Source organism: Rattus norvegicus, chromosome 3 (genome assembly GCF_021556685.1).
Source record: "Rattus norvegicus strain SHRSP/BbbUtx chromosome 3, alternate assembly SHRSP_T2T, whole genome shotgun sequence".
Classification (NCBI taxonomy): domain Eukaryota; kingdom Metazoa; phylum Chordata; class Mammalia; order Rodentia; family Muridae; genus Rattus; species Rattus norvegicus.
In genome coordinates this window covers 146,008,808-146,027,413 of record NC_141536.1, presented here as the reverse complement: position 1 = coordinate 146,027,413, position 18,606 = coordinate 146,008,808, and the positions used below count along the sequence as shown (strand labels likewise).

At 49.0% G+C, this 18,606-nt stretch overlaps 1 long non-coding RNA gene across 3 annotated transcripts; it reads left to right on the top strand.

The window, feature by feature from the left end:
* The first annotated feature begins 1,102 nt into the window (after window positions 1-1,102).
* Window positions 1,103-9,085, top strand: LOC147995779 (uncharacterized). 3 transcript variants are annotated; one of them, XR_015684753.1, is made up of 4 exons: window positions 1,103-3,496; window positions 3,566-3,780; window positions 7,296-7,399; window positions 8,134-9,085. It is a non-coding gene; the product is annotated as an uncharacterized LOC147995779 (long non-coding RNA). The 3 variants fall into 3 exon arrangements; XR_015684752.1 differs by having other exon boundaries at window positions 2,724-3,496; window positions 3,566-5,762; window positions 8,138-9,085; XR_015684751.1 differs by having other exon boundaries at window positions 2,724-3,496; window positions 3,566-5,762.
* Window positions 9,086-18,606: the final 9,521 nt, after the last annotated feature.

The window sequence follows — 18,606 nt, the reverse complement described above, 5'->3', positions numbered from 1 at the left end:
AAAGGATTTTACATTAAAGGAGTAATGTGAGCTTTACTCTTGGGCGCAGAAGTGCCAAGAATAGTCATGTATGGCCAAAGCAAATATGGAAGGGCCCACAAGAGAGGAAAAGAGACAATGCACTTCAATGGTTCCCTGGTGCCATGGTTCCCATTCCTTAGCTGGGTCATTGAAGTCCTGCATGACCCTTGACCATAGAGGCTATGTCGCCTGACCAGACACAGAACCTGCCTAACCAGGCCTGGCACAGTACTTGCTGGTCTGTGGCTTTGTGGGTAAAATAGTTGGTGACTTGGTCGATTAGTGCTAGGTTCCTGAAGGTGTTAGGAGGCCAGTCTTTCCTAGAAGGAAGGGAATCCCCTCCACAGACTCCTCTTGGCAGCGTCGCAGTACTAAGGATTATTTTGCAAACTAGTATTCTGAGACAGCAGATGAGGTGAAAACTCATAAAAGTACACGGCCTGGCATCGTTTCTGTAGAGCACGCAAGACAGGCGCCTGTCAGACCAGTTGTGATGGAGTCTTGGTTACATCCTTCTCTCTCCCGCCTGTGCCTTCAAGCCCATGTTTGAAACCTCCCTGCTCTTCCTGTCCTTTCGTACCTGACAGGTGGGTGCGCTGACAGCAGTGTGGAGTAGGGGACTCCCTGTTCTGAGACTGAGGCCTGCACTGGCCAGTCGGTCGCTCCGTGTTTCACCACAGATTGACAGCAACCCCTGGCACTTGGTTCCTGGACTATAGACCGTAAGCTGAGTTGGTTGTCGGCATCCTCCTGCCTTTGCCACCTTCTCTCCCCAGAGATCGTGAGCATCTTCACGAGTGTCAAGCTCATAACTGTCTCCCTTCAGCCCCCTCCACTGCCATAGACCTGCACCCCTGAAAACGTATTGCCCAAACAAGAGTCGTGCTCCAGACCCATGCCCTCCACAGCCCAGGGGCTCACTCGTCTCTGTAAGCCCACTACTTACAGACGGACAGGGCCCTCTATAGGGGCTGCTTTCAGTGGATGGCTTTGGGTTTGTTTCTTTAACTAATCAAATGTGAATTGGTTATTTCCATACTTGAAGCAATTCTTGTGGGTGCTCAGTGGTGCCATTTTTCACAGACAGAAACTAGGGCCCACGGAGACTGAGAACACACCCAGCTATTGCTGTAATGACCCTTGTGGCTGTGTCCACTCTTAACAGCCTGGTGAGCAGGTGTGGAACCTCCTCAGCTGATAACTCTACTATACCTGTAAACCAGACTTTCTGGCCCCTCAGTGTTTCCCAGGCCCCTGGCTTTCTCTTCAGTTGGATCCAGTCATCTCTGGCTACTCAGTTGCACCCATGTCTCTGAGCATCCAGCACAACTCCTTATAACCTGTGGTCTACATGGCTGCTATTTGGCTTCCTTACTAACTTAGGGCATTTTCTGTGGCACTTGGTTCAACTTTTGTCCTTTCACAAGGATGGCATGCTCTCTCTCGTGGAGTAACTGGTACTCACCATCTGACTGGCACTGCCATGCTCCTTCGTCAGGTGCCAACCAGAGACACTTGTCCTCAAAAGAAATGGTACAAAAACGTATCTGGGATTGGGGTGACAACTCTCACCATCATGAGCACCAAGAAGGAATCACTGTATCACTTAAGGGATTTAATTGTCCCCTTTGGGATTAGCATAGTGTTAGAGGCAGAAAGGAGAGTCTGAGGGGAACAAGTAAAGGCGAGCTTGCTCTCCCAGCTTCGAAGGAAGGGAGCTGGGAGGAACTCCTTTTGGACTGTTCTTTTATATGGCTCTTACTTGGCAAGTGCTTTTCTAGTCAGAAAACCTGAGCAGTTGTCAGGAGGGCTTCCTGAAACTCTCCAGCACCCTAAGAACAGCACAGTTGTGCCTACTGTACTAAAGGGCTTGCAGATGTCAATTGCCCAGGAGACAGAGCAGACCTGGGACTTGCCCTGTTGTCCTCCAGAGCCTTACCTTGACTGCCCTCCTCCAACTACCAGTCCTGAGTAGAAGAGGAGTGTAGAGCTGCCGAGAGAAGCCCTGAGAAGATTGAGGGGCAGAGGGTTGGGACGCCTGTTCACAGGGAAAGGGCAAAAGCAGATACCTTTTTAAACAGTCAAGTTGGAAACAAGAACCTACTAGAAATTTGGAGTGAGGGAAGAATTAGATACTTTAAAGTGTCTAAAAAACAAAGAAATGGCATCAGGAAGGTGAAGGCCAGCAGTGAGCAAGGACAAGTAATGGTCCATGTCTCTGCTGCCTGGGGTGGACTGCACTATTTAGTCAAGGTTAACCTGGGGCAGAAAGCACGTAGAACCCACCACCCAAACCAAAGAAGCTTAGCACCGCCAGTGACCTCATCTGTCTGCTGGGAGGCACTAAGTAAATGTTTGCTGATAGGAAATAAACATCTGAAATGAGAAATTACATCAAACAAAGCAGCCAGGCATGGAGGCTCATGCCTGTTATCCTAGCACGTGGTAGGTACAGATCGAAGGAGTTCAAGGTCGTCCTTGACTACATAAGGACTTAGAGGCCACTCTAAGCTACACGAAACCCTGTCTCAAAAAAATAAATAGAACAGCCACCAATTGAAACTGTCAGTGTTAAGGTGATGATGACGGACAGGAACCAGGGTCTCATCCATCGGCCAGCTGCATGGGGCTGCCTGGGTGACCTACAGTGGTCAAGACTAGAAAAGCAACCCCTCTTTGATCACAGTTCTGCCAGGTGTTTGAGGGTTGTATGCACTTATGGGTCTGGAGATCCGCAGATGCCCTAGAATGTCTCAATCATCCAGAGTTCACATAGAAGACCTCCAGCAAGAACTGACACAGACAGTCGTCCATTCTCATTGTAGCGTCCCTTTCACACAGCACACAGCTTCCTTCCCTGGATAGATAAGATTTACTACCCGAGTCTTACAACCCATAGCTCCACACATTTTTTTTCTTTGTTTTGTTTTGAAACTTTATTTTAAAATTGTTTTGCCTACATGTATGAAAGTGTACCATGTGGGTACCTGGTGCCCTTAGAGGCCAGAAGACAGCATTGGATCCCCCTGGAGCTCCTATGTGGGTGTCAGGAACTAAAAACCCAGGTCCTCTGCAAAATCAGCCACTGCTGAAGCATTGTTCCAGCCCCTGCACCGTTTTGAATCAATTAGACAGGCAGAGTCTGCATCCTGATTTCCCAGTGAGGATGCTTCTCTACTGACTTGCTGGGAATTCTCTCCACTCATCAGGTCTGCCTCCCAATCTGTGGGAGGAAGAAGCAGTTATCGAGATTATCCCTGAGTTCCTTTTCAGTGCTAGCCTCACATCTTCAGACAGCCCACAGCTCTGACAACACTGACCAGGGTGCGGATCAGGCTGCGTTCGTCAGCTCCACATCCCGGAGCGTGGAAAGATCAACGTGACTGCAAGCCCCAAAAGGTGAACTTGCCAGGAAAGGCAGGCTGAGATGATTTTGCTGCTTGTGGTGAAATGTCTCAGCACACAGACAATTCAGGTAGGTCGTACAGGTGAGGGAGAGGGAGAGGATGGACTCTTGTGGCCCCTGAGAAATGTTTCCTTGCAGGATCGGATGCCTACAGACTGGTGGATGCCAATCGACGGATCCATTTGCATTGGCTAAGTGGGTGAGCCATCTCTCCACACTCTCACCTTCAAATGCTGCCACTGTTGCCAGTCAGACGTCCTGTGCAGGCGGCACGTTCCTTGAGGACAACTCCAGGTGTCATCATCAACCAGAAACTCGGACCTGGAGCAGGAGAAGCCTTGTCCAAAGCCAAGGTGCAGACTGTTGATCCACTGTTCACTAGAAGAAAAGCTCCATTCTAAACTAAGGCAGCTTAGTCAATAAGCTTGCTATGCAAGCATTAGGACCCGTGTTCAATTCCCAGCCCTGTATAAAAGATGAGGATGGATATAGACACCACACACTGGATAACAGATTTTAGCTCCAAGGAAAGAGCCCACTTCAGAAAATAAAGTAGAGATTGATGAAGGCAGCTGACTCTAACTGTGGCTTGACATACACATGCACATGTACACACACAAACACATAAGCATCTGCTACATACATACATGAACCAGCACAAAGGTGCAGTCAGACTAACAGGAACCAGACCCAAAACTGCTCTGTGACTGGCATCTAAGGGGAGATACAGCAGGGCACCTGAGAAGAAGGTGCCCTTGGAAGAGACAACAAAGACACATACGTTCCAGGACCTGCAAAGTGTTTGCTGCACAGCTCTGAGGTCAGGGCAGAAGTCCCCCGGGTGGGAGACCGTTGACCTCTGATCTGGCCTTGGGGGGGAGGCTGGAGGGGACACAGAGCCCTGTGCTCAGCATCAGGACAGGGGAGACTTGGCCAGCCAGGCTCGCAGAGTGGGGACAGACAGCGAGGGACCCCAGAGCAGTGGGATTAAGTGTTGAGGTGAGGGGATTAGTTGTTGTGTCGATGGAAGGAACACAATTCAATCTTGTTCCTTCTGCAGGGAACCTGATCTCCATGTTCTCAGGGAGCCTCCGTCTGCCCTGCTGGTCCTAGCTGCAGCTCTAATTAGCTGTGGCTTCGTCTTGCCTGGTGGCTGGGGTCATGTCTTAGCATTCTTTGTAGCTCTGGGCACCTAGCAACAGGCAGCGTCGATGTAGGGGCAGAATAATCATTGTCTGTCTCGACTTCAGTATCTAAAATGGAGATTGAGCTTAATTTTGTCAACAAGATTTCTGTTGTGTTCTATAGGGACTCACAAATGACATAGAAGTAGCGGTTGCACTATCTGGATCTCAGGATGCTCCCTGGACTCAGTGTGGGCTCAGCTCCTCACAGTGTATGCCATGAGGTCATGGCCACTGTCTTGTCTGATCGTGGCAGCCCCTCCCCCTGCATGCAGTGAGACAGCACTGACCTGTATCACAGAGAAGGAAACTGAAACCCAGAGAAGCAAAGCAAAAAGACAGTGGTAAGAAGTAGAGAGGATGTGGGCGAGGCCATTGTCTTGGTTCTTTGTCCTCTTTTAGGCAGTATACACTGAATTCCAGCTCTTTCTTTCACACTTGCACCAGAAGTCAAGGTCAAGTGAGCCATGGCTTAGCTGCCTGAGCTGGGACCCATACTGTGCCCTGTGGGACTAGTGTGTCTTCTGCATGGTAGAGCAGTCAGGCTCCACCTCAGCTACGTGAGATTCCATACTAGGAAGTCTCACAGGTTTATAGAGCGGTATGAGAAGTAAGGAATGCTAGAAAGCCCTGACCTCCTTTAAGAGGTGGTTTGTCCAGAGGCTGGAGATTGTATGAGATAGCTCTCAGCTGGACCAGTAGATACACACACACACACACACACACACACACACACACACACACACACACACACACACACACACACACAGGCATGCTCGTGCACACACACTTAAAAGAGCAGGCCAGGAGTGCCCAGATGTCTTGAGTGTAGCCCTGATGGGTAGCAGGCTGCTGAGTTGAGGAACACAGTGCTGAGTCAGTCAGAGACATTGGAAAGTGGCTCAGATGTAACTAAGGTGTTGGAGAGATAAGTAGACCTGGAAGACACCTAAATCCCAAGCAGAGGCTGAAGAAAGCATCCTGTCCTGGAGCCATTGCCACTCAATAGTGGGGACCCAAAGAAAGTGACTTCCTAGAGACCATTCGGAGATGTCAGAGGACCCAAGTCAAGACCAGGAGTTAGAGATGTCCAAGAAGCTGATCGAGGTGGCAACAAACAACTTGGAGAGGCTGTTGCCATAGCAACCAAGGTAGGGAAGGATTTCAAGGAAAAAATAATCAACATTGCCAGATTGGCAGTGAATGCCAGGAAGATCAAGACAGGAATTTTCCCTGTGCATTTCAGGATTAGCTTACTTGTAATGTCTTTAAAAGAGCATTTGTGGGAAGTTACAGGAACATAAAGGGAATCTGTCAACATGCAAGGGGGACACCAGACTGTCACCGAGAGCCCTTTAAAGAATCAAGGAGAACTTAGAGATGCGAAAGATGGATGTGTAGAGGGTAAGGCTAGGAAGGCCAAGCACGTTCCTGAACCTGAGCTCCCACCGTGATGAGCATGTTGCTCACTAACAGTTACGTCACTCCTTCAGTGTTCACAGACTGGGGTCTTTGGGGGGAGCCAGGCAGTTAGTAGGGCTTTGTGATAACAGAGGAGAAAGAAGCAGACATGCACTTCAGTGTATGTCCCACACTGAGGGGTCCTCTGACAGAAGCACGCTCCAGACCCGTATGGGAAATCCAGTGGAAAGCATTCAGGCTGAGAGTAACCCCATGTCAGAAACTCACTCCAGGATGGACAGAAGCGAACTCCAGAGGGGCAGACAGACAGGAAGGAGCTAAGGAGACACAGGGCCTGGCCTTTTTCATCTCAATCTTGAGGGAAAAAGCGATGCAGGTCCATGGATATCCTGGGCTGTGGAGTAAGTGTAATTGAGCAATTAGCGACGGAGGCAATTATTTGAAATAAGCTCCCAGTGGGGCTGGGATCAAGTGCAGAGGAAGATGAATTAGTTTGGGGCAGTAATGTGCATAGGACCAAATGTGGGCGAAACTCAATTATTTACCTCTTAGACAGCAACGTGATCCCATGTTCTTTTGGGAGCTTTTTTATCTGCCCTACATCCTGCCTGCATGCCTAATTAGCACCAGTTTGATCCTGTTCTGTGGCTGGGATCATGACTTAATATTCTGAGTGCAGTAATCAGTGAGCTCTTTAAGTACCAAGTCAGCATCTTCTGCTTTAGACTGGAATTCCAAAAGTCAACAGGTATTCTTGTTTCCACCAAAAAGTATGACCATTGCAGTGCTAGGAGCAGGAATTGGGGCAGTTAAGTCTGGGGAGACTGTCTCAGGCATCCCTGACTTTTAAGCTCACGTGAGCATCACCTCTCTTACAAGATAACAGTGCTTTGTGTCCCTCCAAGAGGGACTAGAAGCCAGAGAAGAAAGATGATCATGCCCACAGCACACAAGTGACAAGATTAGACTCTCCAGCCAACATGGCAAGACCCGTCTAAGAGAGATGGATAGAAGAGAGGAGAGAAACCAGCAGGCTAGGAGGTCAGGCCAGCACAGCCAAGATGGTCTTCCTGGAGAGCTTGCCCACGCTGAAAATGACCCCATCAGTGTCCTCCTACTTCAAGGCTGTGGCCTGCAGACAGGCTCCTCGCCCTGTGGCAGACAGTCTGTATTTGCACCCAAACTCTGGTATTTGCTGTGGCTCTGCGCTTACTCCATCTAAGGCACAGAGCCTCACAGCCCTGCCCCGTCTCTCCTCTCAGATCCGGCGTCTGGTACCTTCACACTGCTGACCTCTGTCTGTTTTGTGAGCCAAGGCTGTTTTTTAATGAGCAAAGTTTTGAATAGCGTCTTAATACCTGATACGGTAAGTCCCCTTACCCTGCCCTCTCTTCTTTTCTTTAAAAAAAAATTACCTTGTTATATTGCTGGTTTACTTTTGTATATCTTATAATTAGCTTGTCAAAGTTCCATGGGAAAAAAAATCTTATTAAGCGAGACTGCATTGGAGGGAAAAATAACATCATTAGGATGCCATCAGCATCTCCCATCAACGACCACAGTGCCGTCTCCCGTGGTCAGTCTCCCTTGTTTGGTTTTGTTTTGCTTCTCTTTTTAATGCCTTCTAATGAAAGCCAGCCCTGCAGGCCGCAGGCGTTCTCCACATTTCTTAATGGCTTGACCCCTGAGCACCTTCTTAGTTTTGTTGCTTTCCTGAATGGAAAAACTTTCCCGGTTTTTTCATTTCACTTTCCAAATTTTAATCAACTTGCTTATCACCGGGCTGCATTCACAGACACACACTGAGCAAACGTGCTTTGTCCCTGGACAGACAAATGAGAACACAGCACACGTGCAAATCTGAGCTAATTGGCAAGGAGTGAATTTGAATGTTTGAATTAAATTTCAATTATACAAGTAAAACACGAATACATTTTCTCTTAATTGCAGTCCACAGTACAGATGGGGCATCCCTACTTGGCCCTTGGCCTCCTTGTACCTTCAGTGGCTGGGAGCTGACCTAAGTGCCCCTGTCTGTCTACTGTTTGCCTGTGCCCTTCCTAACATGTCTCTGTCCTTTTGTTTTGTCTGTCTGCACAGACAGGTTCCAGACTGGAGGTGCCACTGAGCCCTGTGGCCAACAGGACTCGCCTCAAGTGGCTGTCTGCATCTCCGTTCACTCCGGTGCTCCACTCGGCTGGCCGCACATAGCCTTCCTGCCTCCTGTCTTAGCTGTTTCCTGCCGACTGGTGCCTTTAGTGGCTTCCTTGTGCTGGTCCCCATTTGCTCACAGACAAGGATTTCTGTAGGACAAGTACTTGGAACTGTTGGGACACAGGGAAGAAACGTCCTGAATTCAGATAAAAACGACCACAGTATTCTGCAAAGTGCCCAGTTCAATCTCCTGCCAGGATGTCTCCAAGTTTAATGTTTTCGCCAACTGGATGGATGAAAATACTGTCTTGGGTTAGTGTACACTGTCTGTATCCCACCCCAGCCGACACTTTCATTTATCCCCGTTCCTAGTTTCCTCTCTGGACTCTGTCCAGGTCCTCCCTGCCTCTCCCCCTCTGCCTGCCTGCCCACCTGCCTCCCTCCCTCCTGTCCATCTCTTTTCTTCCATTTTCTGAGACAGGGAGTTAGTATGTAGCCCTCCTGTCTCCTCGGGCTTCCGGATCCGGGGACAATGGCCATGATGCCACATCCTACCCATTTCTTTCCCTTTTTTTTTCTTTTAAAAATATTTTATCTTTTATTGATTTTTAGTTCCTTATGTATTTTATGAATTTGACATACTAATGCTTTGTTGGTGGTGGCAAATATTTTTCTGCATTGTGGGGTTTGACAATTGAATTGCTTTTGGAAAATTTTAAGGTTTTGATAACAGTTGTCTGTTGGTTTTACTTCTTACACCTTCTTTTGACAATCTTAAGCCTCCTTATATTAATTTCTTGTATTTTCTTCTCTGGCATCTATAACTTACATATATATATATATATTTATGTTATATGCAGTTTGTAAATAAATAATTATATCATGTATAAAGAATAAATTCCATATGTATAAATATTACCATCTAATGTCACACACCATGCCCCCAACACTGTTTTGTGGTGTGTAGACAGTTTGATCTAAACCTGCTTCCTTTACTTGTCACCAAGCCTGCTGGCCTCATGCGCTCACTGTCAGGACCCCTGGTCCTGTGTCTTTGTGTGTGCTCCCAGCCTTGGCGCTACGCTTTGCTCAGGGCCGGGCCGGCCGACTTAGCCTCTGCTGTTTTACAGAACTACTCTGCTCATCCTTACGCATTAGTCCTACTGCATGAATTTTGAAATTTATCAACTTTCGAGAGAACTTTCTATAGGAAATTTTGTTGGAGTTACGCTGAATTCACAGATAAATCTGAAGGAAGTTGGCCTCTTTTTTCTGTGTGCTCACAGAGCCCTCGCAGCCCAGAGAGCATCTTGTCTCTCCAGAGAAGAGGCCTGCTTCCTCTGGGTCGGCTGCCTTCTGTTTCTTGGTGGCTTTGTCCCTCAGTCCCCCTACAGGGTTACCAGCAGCTCGGGACGGCTCCCCTCTGCTCCTGTTTGCTTGACCCGTGTTTGCCACACTCCACCCCAACCTTTCACTAATCTGGGAGCTTGCTCTGCACACACACAAAGTAAACATTCTTCCTCCCTGGGCACAAACACACAAGCACCGCTAAGCACAGAGCTGGCATAATTAGCTGAAAACAAATTAGAATCTTTCCAAATTACACTTTAATTAAGGAAGCGAAGCGTGAATACATTCTCCCTGTTAGAGGTGGAGTGACATGAGACCAGCTGCTGTCTCCTGTACTGCAGCCCTGCATCCCATCTCTCCACATCTTTGTGGATCTGCTTCTTGGGCATGGAGGGCTTTGGAGTTCACCACCCTGAGACTTTGCCCGAGCCTGCATCTTGACCCCTCTTGTATGTTCACAGCACAGCCATGCTGATCTCGGAAGCTCTTGTTCTCTAACAGAGAAACACCATTTCCCTCAGCTCTCGGCCTCCACCTCCAGACTCTGCCATTTTGTCTCTACTCTGTTTTGAGCAGCCTTCTCTCGGCAGTGATGGAGACGTGGGATGCCGGGGCTGCAGGTTTTCTGGTTTAGCAGACGTCACCAGTGCCCACCATGGTTTCTGTACCCAGCAAGTGTCTAGCCAAAGGCTGCAAGACTTTAATCCCTAAACTATGAGCAGTTCTCCATGTTTGCCTACTGGATGGGTGAAAAAGTTAAATCCCTTTTTAAATTTGTATTTTCCTGTTTGCCAGTGAGGTTTTCATGTGTACATTGGGCGTCTGTGTTAATCCCGCTCCCAACTGTCAGTTTTTCTGAAGCTCTTCAGTTCGTTGACCTGTAGAGTGTCCTGATGTAGTCCAGATAGTAAGCTTTTGTGCTTTTGGACAAATATTTTTCCGAGCATGGCTTTTGCTCTCGGCTCATTGTAGAGTTGTGCATTAAACAGAAGTTAACCAATTTTGATCAAATGCATTTCCTCTGTCTCCTTTATCCCTTTTTGAATTTATATCATGTTTGGTTTAAATGGAGCCTTTATTCTTCTCTAATGATTTCACAGTTTTTGTTCTTGGCTCTCTCTTGCATCTGGAATATATTTCTATGATTGCATTGAGACAGTGTCTAACCTTCCTCAGAACGGACAGCCAATTATCGGAGCACAATAGAGTGATTAGTTCACTCATCCTGTCTCCGCTTTCTCTAGACCGAAGGCCCACAGCTAGGTGGCTTTGGAGGCCCATGGGTTTGGGTTTTTGGTTTTGTTTTGTTTAGTTTAGGGTTTTTTTTTTTAACTAATCTGTTTATTCCTGTCAGTAGCAGACTTTAATCCGCCATTGCTTTTTACCACCTTGTGATATCTGTGAAGTAAAATGCCACACATTTCACTGTGCTTCCTCTCAGCTGTCTCAGCCGGTTCCTCCCTCCTCACAGACTCTCAAAGATGCTTGTCAGATACTGTGAATTCAAAGATTAATTTGGGGGAAACTGACATCAGTACAATAATATGCTATTCATTGCAGGAACGAGGATAAACTGTGTTTGTCCAGTCGCCACATGTCTTACACACACACACACACACACACACACACACACACACACACACACAAAACTTTCTCCTCAGAAACTTGTGGCTTTCCTCTTGGGTTGATTTCTTTGGTTTCCATTATAGTTGTGAATGAGTTTTTCTCTCCTGCGCTCCCGTTTTGTTTGGCTTTTGTTTGCTACATTTCTTTTTAATCTACTTTTTAATCGCCGCACTTCATTCACAGACACACACAAAGTAAATGTTCTCCTTCCCTGGGCACAAACACGCAAGCACAGCCAAGCACAGAGCCAGCGTAATTGGCTGAAAATGAATGGGAATTTTTTCAAATTAAAGTTTAATGACACAAGCGAAACATGAATACATCCTCCTTTTTAAGAACCAGAGCGCCACTGCTGGAGCTGGAGTCCCTTCTGGCCACTCGCCTCCATCCCATTCCCTCCTGTCCGTCCCCTGTGGCGGCCGCTGGGATGAGCTTGGTGTGTACTTTTCCAGACCTTTCTAAAAACTTGTAAATATGTGTCTAGGCACCCACAGGAAATACAGAATTTTGCCACTGATAGTTTTTGCATTGAAAGGCTATTCGGCCTGCAGGATGCCAGTATTCCCATGCATTCTAATGTGGCAGTGGGGAGGGGTGGGAGCAGGGAAAACTGAACAGCTGAGGACACATGGTGGGACGAGGAAGAAAGGGACAAATAGATTCCTTTCAAGTCAGTGGTAACCAGAAGCGAACTTTAAACAGCGTGCAGGCTTGGGGCTCTTAGGAGACGTTTCCAAAGACCCCAAAGCTTAGTTCATCATGTGGGACATAGCAAGCCTTACACATAAGAAAAGGAAGACCTGTGAATTCACATCAGTGTCCTGGGACTTGCGTGAGTAGCTTCAGGGCCCCACTTTGCTCCCTCACCAGAGATATGCTGGCGGCTTTCTTGGGGCCTCCCCTCCCCTTCCCGTTCTGTCTAGGTGCTGCTGCTAGATGAGAACATGAAGCTTGGAACCCTGACAGCCATCTTGTGATCAGGAGGGGAGAGAGACGGCTGACTCTGGGCCAGCATCCCTGCAACCACTGACATCTAGAGTGTTCACATTTGAATAAACGTTCTTGCTCTTAGCTACTCTTAGAGGTGATGTCATGCTCTGTCGAAAGCACCTTTCCTAACACAAGAAGTTTTAGACCTGGGGAATAGCCTTAAAAAGTGGAGTACCTCACTGGGTTTCCCCTCTCCTGCCTTACATTCTGTGTCCCTGTTGGCCAGCCCTCTGTCTTGAGCCTCCTGCTTCTCCCTTCATGGCATTGGTGGGTTTGGTGAATGCCAGGGTTTCACATCTCTCAAGATCATAACAAAGGCACCACACTCAGAAGACCAAGGCAGGAGAATTGTGAGTTGGAGACCAAAGTGGGTGCCATAAGGCAAGGCTGTCAGTGCAGGTGGCACTACTGTCTTCTGGCCACACCCTTCAGCCTCCTCCATGAACCAGGCAGCAGGGTGCACCTCAGCAAAAATACTTAGCCCAGGGCCAGTACCAGGCAGAGGCAACCCTGTCAGGTGTGAGTCCCGGGATTCCGACCCAGTGCTCCCATGAAGCCGCTCCAACCTGGCCGGGCAGTGATGGTCAGTGAAGGCAGGTTACGTAGTAGAAGGTGGATTCCAGTGAGGATGGAGAGGAGTTGGAGGCCCAGAGCCTGCGGTGCAGAGGAAGCATGTTAGGTGGAAGATGACCAAGGAGTGGCCACAAAGAGGAGCCTCTCCAGACAGTTGCTATGTCAAGCTCACCACTCGCCCTCACCCCATTCTGCTCAGGGGCACGCTCTGCTACTTCCAGAAAGCATCCAGATGTCCCCCAACTATCCGCCATGACTTCCACTTTCTCCTCACCACCCCTCCCTTCTCCCCATGGCTCATCTGAGATTCTGTTTGCTCTGGCCCTAGAGTTGTGCACCTGGCTAGGCTATTTCCACCAGCCACTCTTGTACCCCCGACTGCAGGCAGCCCTCATCACTGCCCTATGTCGTCCTTATTACTTGCTTGCTGGGCAAGCAACAGGCCCTCACCATCCATTGGGACCCTTGGTCTTCCAGACCATGCTAGGAGCCAGTCCTTCCCTGAGAAGATCTAGGTAAGCCCCTCCCGTCTCCAGAGGGTTCCTCTCCCACTGGTCATTCAGACATCTCCATTGAGACAGAAAGAGGCTGCCCATGTGCATCCCTTTTTAAATCAATTTACCTATTAATGTGTTAGCACACACACCAAGCCAAATGGTTAACCCAAAGCATTGCTTTTTAGAAGCCACCTACCTTGGGTTTCTCACTGAGCTCACCAATTAGTCTAGGCTGACTGGCCAGTGAGCCACCAGGATGTATCCATCGCCACCTCCCCCACGCTGGGGTCACAAACCAGTACTACTTTGCCCAGCCTTTGAGGGAGCTGGAGATCCTGCTCAGGTCCTCAAGTCTACAGCAAGCACTTTGCTAGCTGGGCAGTCTGTGGCCCCCGTGCCTATCCTAGTTCCCTCCTAACACCAGCCATTAATCAGATGCCTTCCCTGCTGAGGGGTTTAAAAGGACTTTGAAGCTCCCATGGCATCCATGTTCTCCTCAGAACCTAGGAGAGGATGCCAGAGCCCATTGTCCAGTCTGCAGAGGTGGCTGGCCTCTGTCCCTATCCACCTTGCCATGTGTACGCCTCCACTGTGGAGAAGGTTCTTCCTGATGAAGTAGGCTGGCTTTCGTGGCCTCTTTGGCCAACACAATGTGGCAGAAAGGATGTTCTAGAATTGGTGGCACAGGGTCATAAAAGCAGCTTGATTTGGTAGCCCACGTGGTGAACCACTCAAAGGCAGCTCAAGGATGTGCCTGGTCCTGCCAAGCCTCTTGGACACTAAGTCCCATCGAGTCTCCAGAGGACCGCAGCCCTGCTGCCATCTCATGCAGCTGGCACTCCGCTCAGCCCTGTAAGCCTCAGAGCCTTGTAAGTTTTCATGCCATGGAAGTTTGGGACAGTTTATTACATACCAAAGCAAAAATTGTCAAGAAGCAGGCTGCCCATCAAGTAATATATGAAAGAATACTACAGCACACAGCCCCTGAGTGGACCATTACAATACCATCTGGGAAGTGCAATAGTAGGACAATTGTATGGCACAGAGCATCCCGGGTTAGATCGTTAGTGTGACTTCTTTAAAATGAGCAGAGAGACGTAAGGTAAAGGGAACCACTGGAAAGACACTGTAGGCAGAGGGAGCAGCATATTCAGAGCCGTAAGAACAAAAGAATTTCAAGACTACAGTGGCCCTGGAAAGTGGGAGAAAGAGAAAGTGAGGTTCATGGGACTAAGCAGGCAGAGCCCAGACCCTGGGGGGGGGTACCTCATGATATCGTGTGAAAACATCTGGTCACTGTCCTACAGTCAGTGGGACCATGACGAGTTTCCCACCACAGTGACAGGTCTGGGATTTGGAACGATCACTGTGGTGGCAGATGGGAATGCCACACTTGGAGATGACAGTCTCTAGTTCAGAGAATAAAGTCAGCAGTATACCCCAATAGTTGGATGTTGTGGGAAGGCGGGGTGGCCGGGGAAGGGCATTGGCAAACAGTTGAAGGGTGGTAGAGTGGGAGCACAGGACATGAGTCAGAGGAAGGCCCCAGTGGGTTCAGTATCAGGCAGAGCTGAGGACAGAGGCACAGCTAGGTAACCAGCAAGCATGGTGTCCCACCCAGGTTCTAGAAAGAACCAGCCCAGGGATGGAGGTTGAAGGGAGAGAATCTGAAGAATGAGTGGGCTTGCAGGGGAAGGGTGGGAAGGCACCTAGTGGGCGAAATCAGAGTTAGAGACACTCAAGGGGTTTATGAAAGTGTGGACAGGCGACAAAGAAGAAAGAGAGGAAGGGCCTGAGTGATGTGAGGAACAACTAGGAGAGGGAGTTGCCATGGCAACCAAGGTAGTGAAGGGTTTCAAGGAGAAAGTAATCAACACAGCTATATGCCCGAATCTCAGAAAAATAAGAAGTGAGTGAAGTCCTCTGAATTTCGCAATCAAGGGGCTATTGTGGCAAGAACTGTTTGGAGGGGTGAAGGGCTAAAAGCTGGCTTATCAGAGGCAATGGAGCAAATGAGTGGAAGAGTCAGGTGGTAGTGAGAAAAATACGGGTGATCGAGGCTTTCTAAAAACAGGAGTGCCCCTAGAATTGAGAGAGGCACCAGCGGAGAGGGAGAGACTGACAAAAAGAAAGATCTGGAAGTCATCTGGCATCTGAGCCAGACTGAAAGGAAGTAAGAGGGTCTGATTGCAGATGGGCAATGGCTCTCGGGAGGAAGGAAGCACAGTGGGGTTCTCGTGCTGCCCTTTCTGCCTCTGATTAGGGCTATTGAGGCTCACTACATTCACAGTCTGCCCTACGGTTGAAATTAATTTTTTTTAAAGGAAACAGGTGTGCTGAAGTGAGTGGTGACACAGCCATTGGGCCTGTTTGGGATAACCCTAACCCCAAAGCTGCATGTGTCCTTCCGCATCCTTGCTGTGCCCCAGAGAGTTGACCTGAAGGCCACCAGACCTCTTGCCCTCTGGCTTTCGGTTGTGTTTCAGTGGGTGTCAGGGAACGACAGAACAGGATCCTGGTTTCCTTCCTATAGCTGTGAGAGAGCAGCACGGCCTGGCTTATATCCATGACAAGGTGGCTTTCAGAAAGTCCCCACCCTTCTCTCCAGTTTCTAAAAGCCCACACCCTCCTCTAGCCTTTTCAGGCTTAAAAGCATAATGTCTTTCACCTGTTACTCATGCCGGGCATGAGTAACATCTTCGGAACCCTTGGCTTCATCCTACTCCGAGATGACTCTTCTTAGTCACTTTCAGGTAAAGTCATTGGAGTCACCTATATGGTGACTGTCCCTCACTGAGCCATGGGCCTGTGGCCTAAGCTTCATGACCAGCACAACAGCAGTGCGTACAACAGGTGTCACCTGTTCACTGCCTGTGCAGAGCTGCGGGGACAAACAGAGATGCAGGTGTCCATGGGGCAGTAAAGGTATCCATCCAGAAAGCCTCCTACAGCGGAGAACGGCAGCGCCTCAGGAATGGACACTAACTGGGCATGGGGAGAGCGCACAAAGCAATAGTGAGAGGAAATCTTTTTTAAGAATGTGCTTCTTCGGGCTGGAGAGATGGCTCAGTGGTTAAGAGCTCTGACTGCTGTTCCAGAGGTCCTGAGTTCAATTCCCAGCAACCACATGGTGGCTCACAACCATCTGTAATGGAATCCGAAACCTTCTTCTGGTGTGTCTGAAGACAGCTACAGTGTACTCACTCTACAGTGTACTCACATACGTAAAATAAATAAAAATCTTTAAAAAGGGGGTTGGGGGGGGTTGGGGATTTAGCTCAGTGGTAGAGCGCTTGCCTAGCAAGCACAAGGCCCTGGATTTGGTCCCCAGCTCCGAAAAAAAGAAAAAAAAAGAATGTGCTTCTTCCAAAAACTAGAAGAAAGCTAACTTACCTGAGTCCCTTACCAGGAGGATGTAAGACAGAAAGCCTAACTCAGAAACATTGAAACAATAATAGACTTATTGTCACACAACGATGATCCCTGGGGACTCTAGTGTCATCAAGGACCTATGTACTATTCATACTGTCCTTTTATTTCACTAAACTGTGCGTGTGTGTGTGTGTGTGTGTGTGTGTGTGTGTGTGTGTGTGGTCAAAAGCAGTTGTGAGCTATCTGATGTAGGCTCTGGGAACTGAACCCAGATCCTCTAGGTGAGCAGCAATGCCCCTAACCATTGAGCCTTCTCCACCCCCACATAGGATTTTCACTAACCAGATTTTCATCAAGTGTTACTCATAAACCAACCGCCCTCAAGAGAAGTGGGCCCATCCTGAGTGATATCGTCAATCATGATTCATCATCCTGGAGGAAGCACAGTCTCACTGCTCTGCCATGAAGGACGTGGACTTGGCTGCTGCTTCCCAGAACCAAGGAAGAATAGCCCAACCGGAGCCATGCTGGTATGGACATGGTGCTCAAAGGCTAGAGAAGTCAGTTCACTCTTCCTCTGAGGAGGGCTGAGGTGAGGGGTTGGCACTGGAATGTGCCTATTTCAGAAAGAACGTTGGCTTCTCTGCAGAGGGTAGGTAGTCAGAGGGGAGACAGACGGAGACCATCTAAGCAGACCGATGAGCAGGCAGTCACAAGGGCTCGGAGACTGGGGAGAGCTTGGATTGAACTCTTGGTGATGAAAAGTCATATGTAGCTAGCAAGTGTGGCTGGCTGTCCTCACACGGTCATGCAGCGCATAAAGCAAGAAGAGACAGATACCGTACCACTGAAACCACCCCGCAAGGCAGAATACCAGACAAGGCCAGACTGGGCAAAGGCAGGTTAGAAATTTGAATGAAGAAAGACCATCAGCTGGAAAAAGGACAGAGGCTAAAGAGATGGCTCAGTAGCTAAGAGCACTTGCTCCTCTTGTGGAGGACCCAGGTTGGGTTCCCAGCACCCATGTTGGGCAGCTCACTAACTGTAATTCCAGCTCTAGGAGATCTGAGGCCTTCTGACCCCTGCGGGCACCAGGTGCCTATGTGGCACACATAAAATCTCATGGGTTGTACACACACAAATACATCGAATGAATGAATGATGTTTACCTTAAGGGATGTTGGGATGTAGGTAGTGTGAGGGTGTCTGGAGGATGTTGGGATATGTAGGTAATGTTGGGGTGTCTGTATGGTGCTAGTTTGTCTTGGGGAGTGTTGGGATGTCTGGGTGGCAGTGTCCAGATGTCTGGGTAGTAGAGGTAGGGACAGCCAGGTAGTGATATTGTGATGTCTGAGAGAAATAGAGATGTCTGTGTGGCATTGAAACTTCTGGTAAATGTTGGGTGTCTGGATGTTGGTGGTGGTGTGTGCCCAGACAGTGGTATTGAATGTCGCGGGGGACATTGGGGTATCTGGGTGGTGGTGAATGTGGTGCCTGGGAGGTGCTGGGATGCCTCTGTGGAGATGGGGTACCGAGGTGGTGGTGCTGGGAAACTGGATGATAGTGCTGAGAGGCCTGGGTGCTGTCGGGATGCGTACATGGTTATATTAAGATGTCTAAGGGAACCATTATCAAATTCTAGTGCTCAGGAGCAAATTTGGACATGGAAATGGGCAGGTGGGATGACAAAGGACGATGTTCAGACACTTAGCATTAGAAGTGAGCAAAGCCTCGGTGCCCGACAGAGTTGGAGGAAACGGCACACAGGCAGCCCCCGAGGCTACAGTGCACGGTCTGGCAGAGATGCAGGATGTGGAAGGGGAGGCTGAGCCAAAGGGAAAGGCAGGCTCCCAGGAGCCAGGGAGGAAATTTAAAAGGACAGTGGCTATATGCCTAGCACTCAGGGGAAGCCGGGATATGGCTTCCTGCACAGCTCTGAGGTCAGGGCAGAAGTCCCCCGGGGGGCGGGGGGGAGACCATTGACCTCTGATCTGGCTGAGGGGAGGGAGGA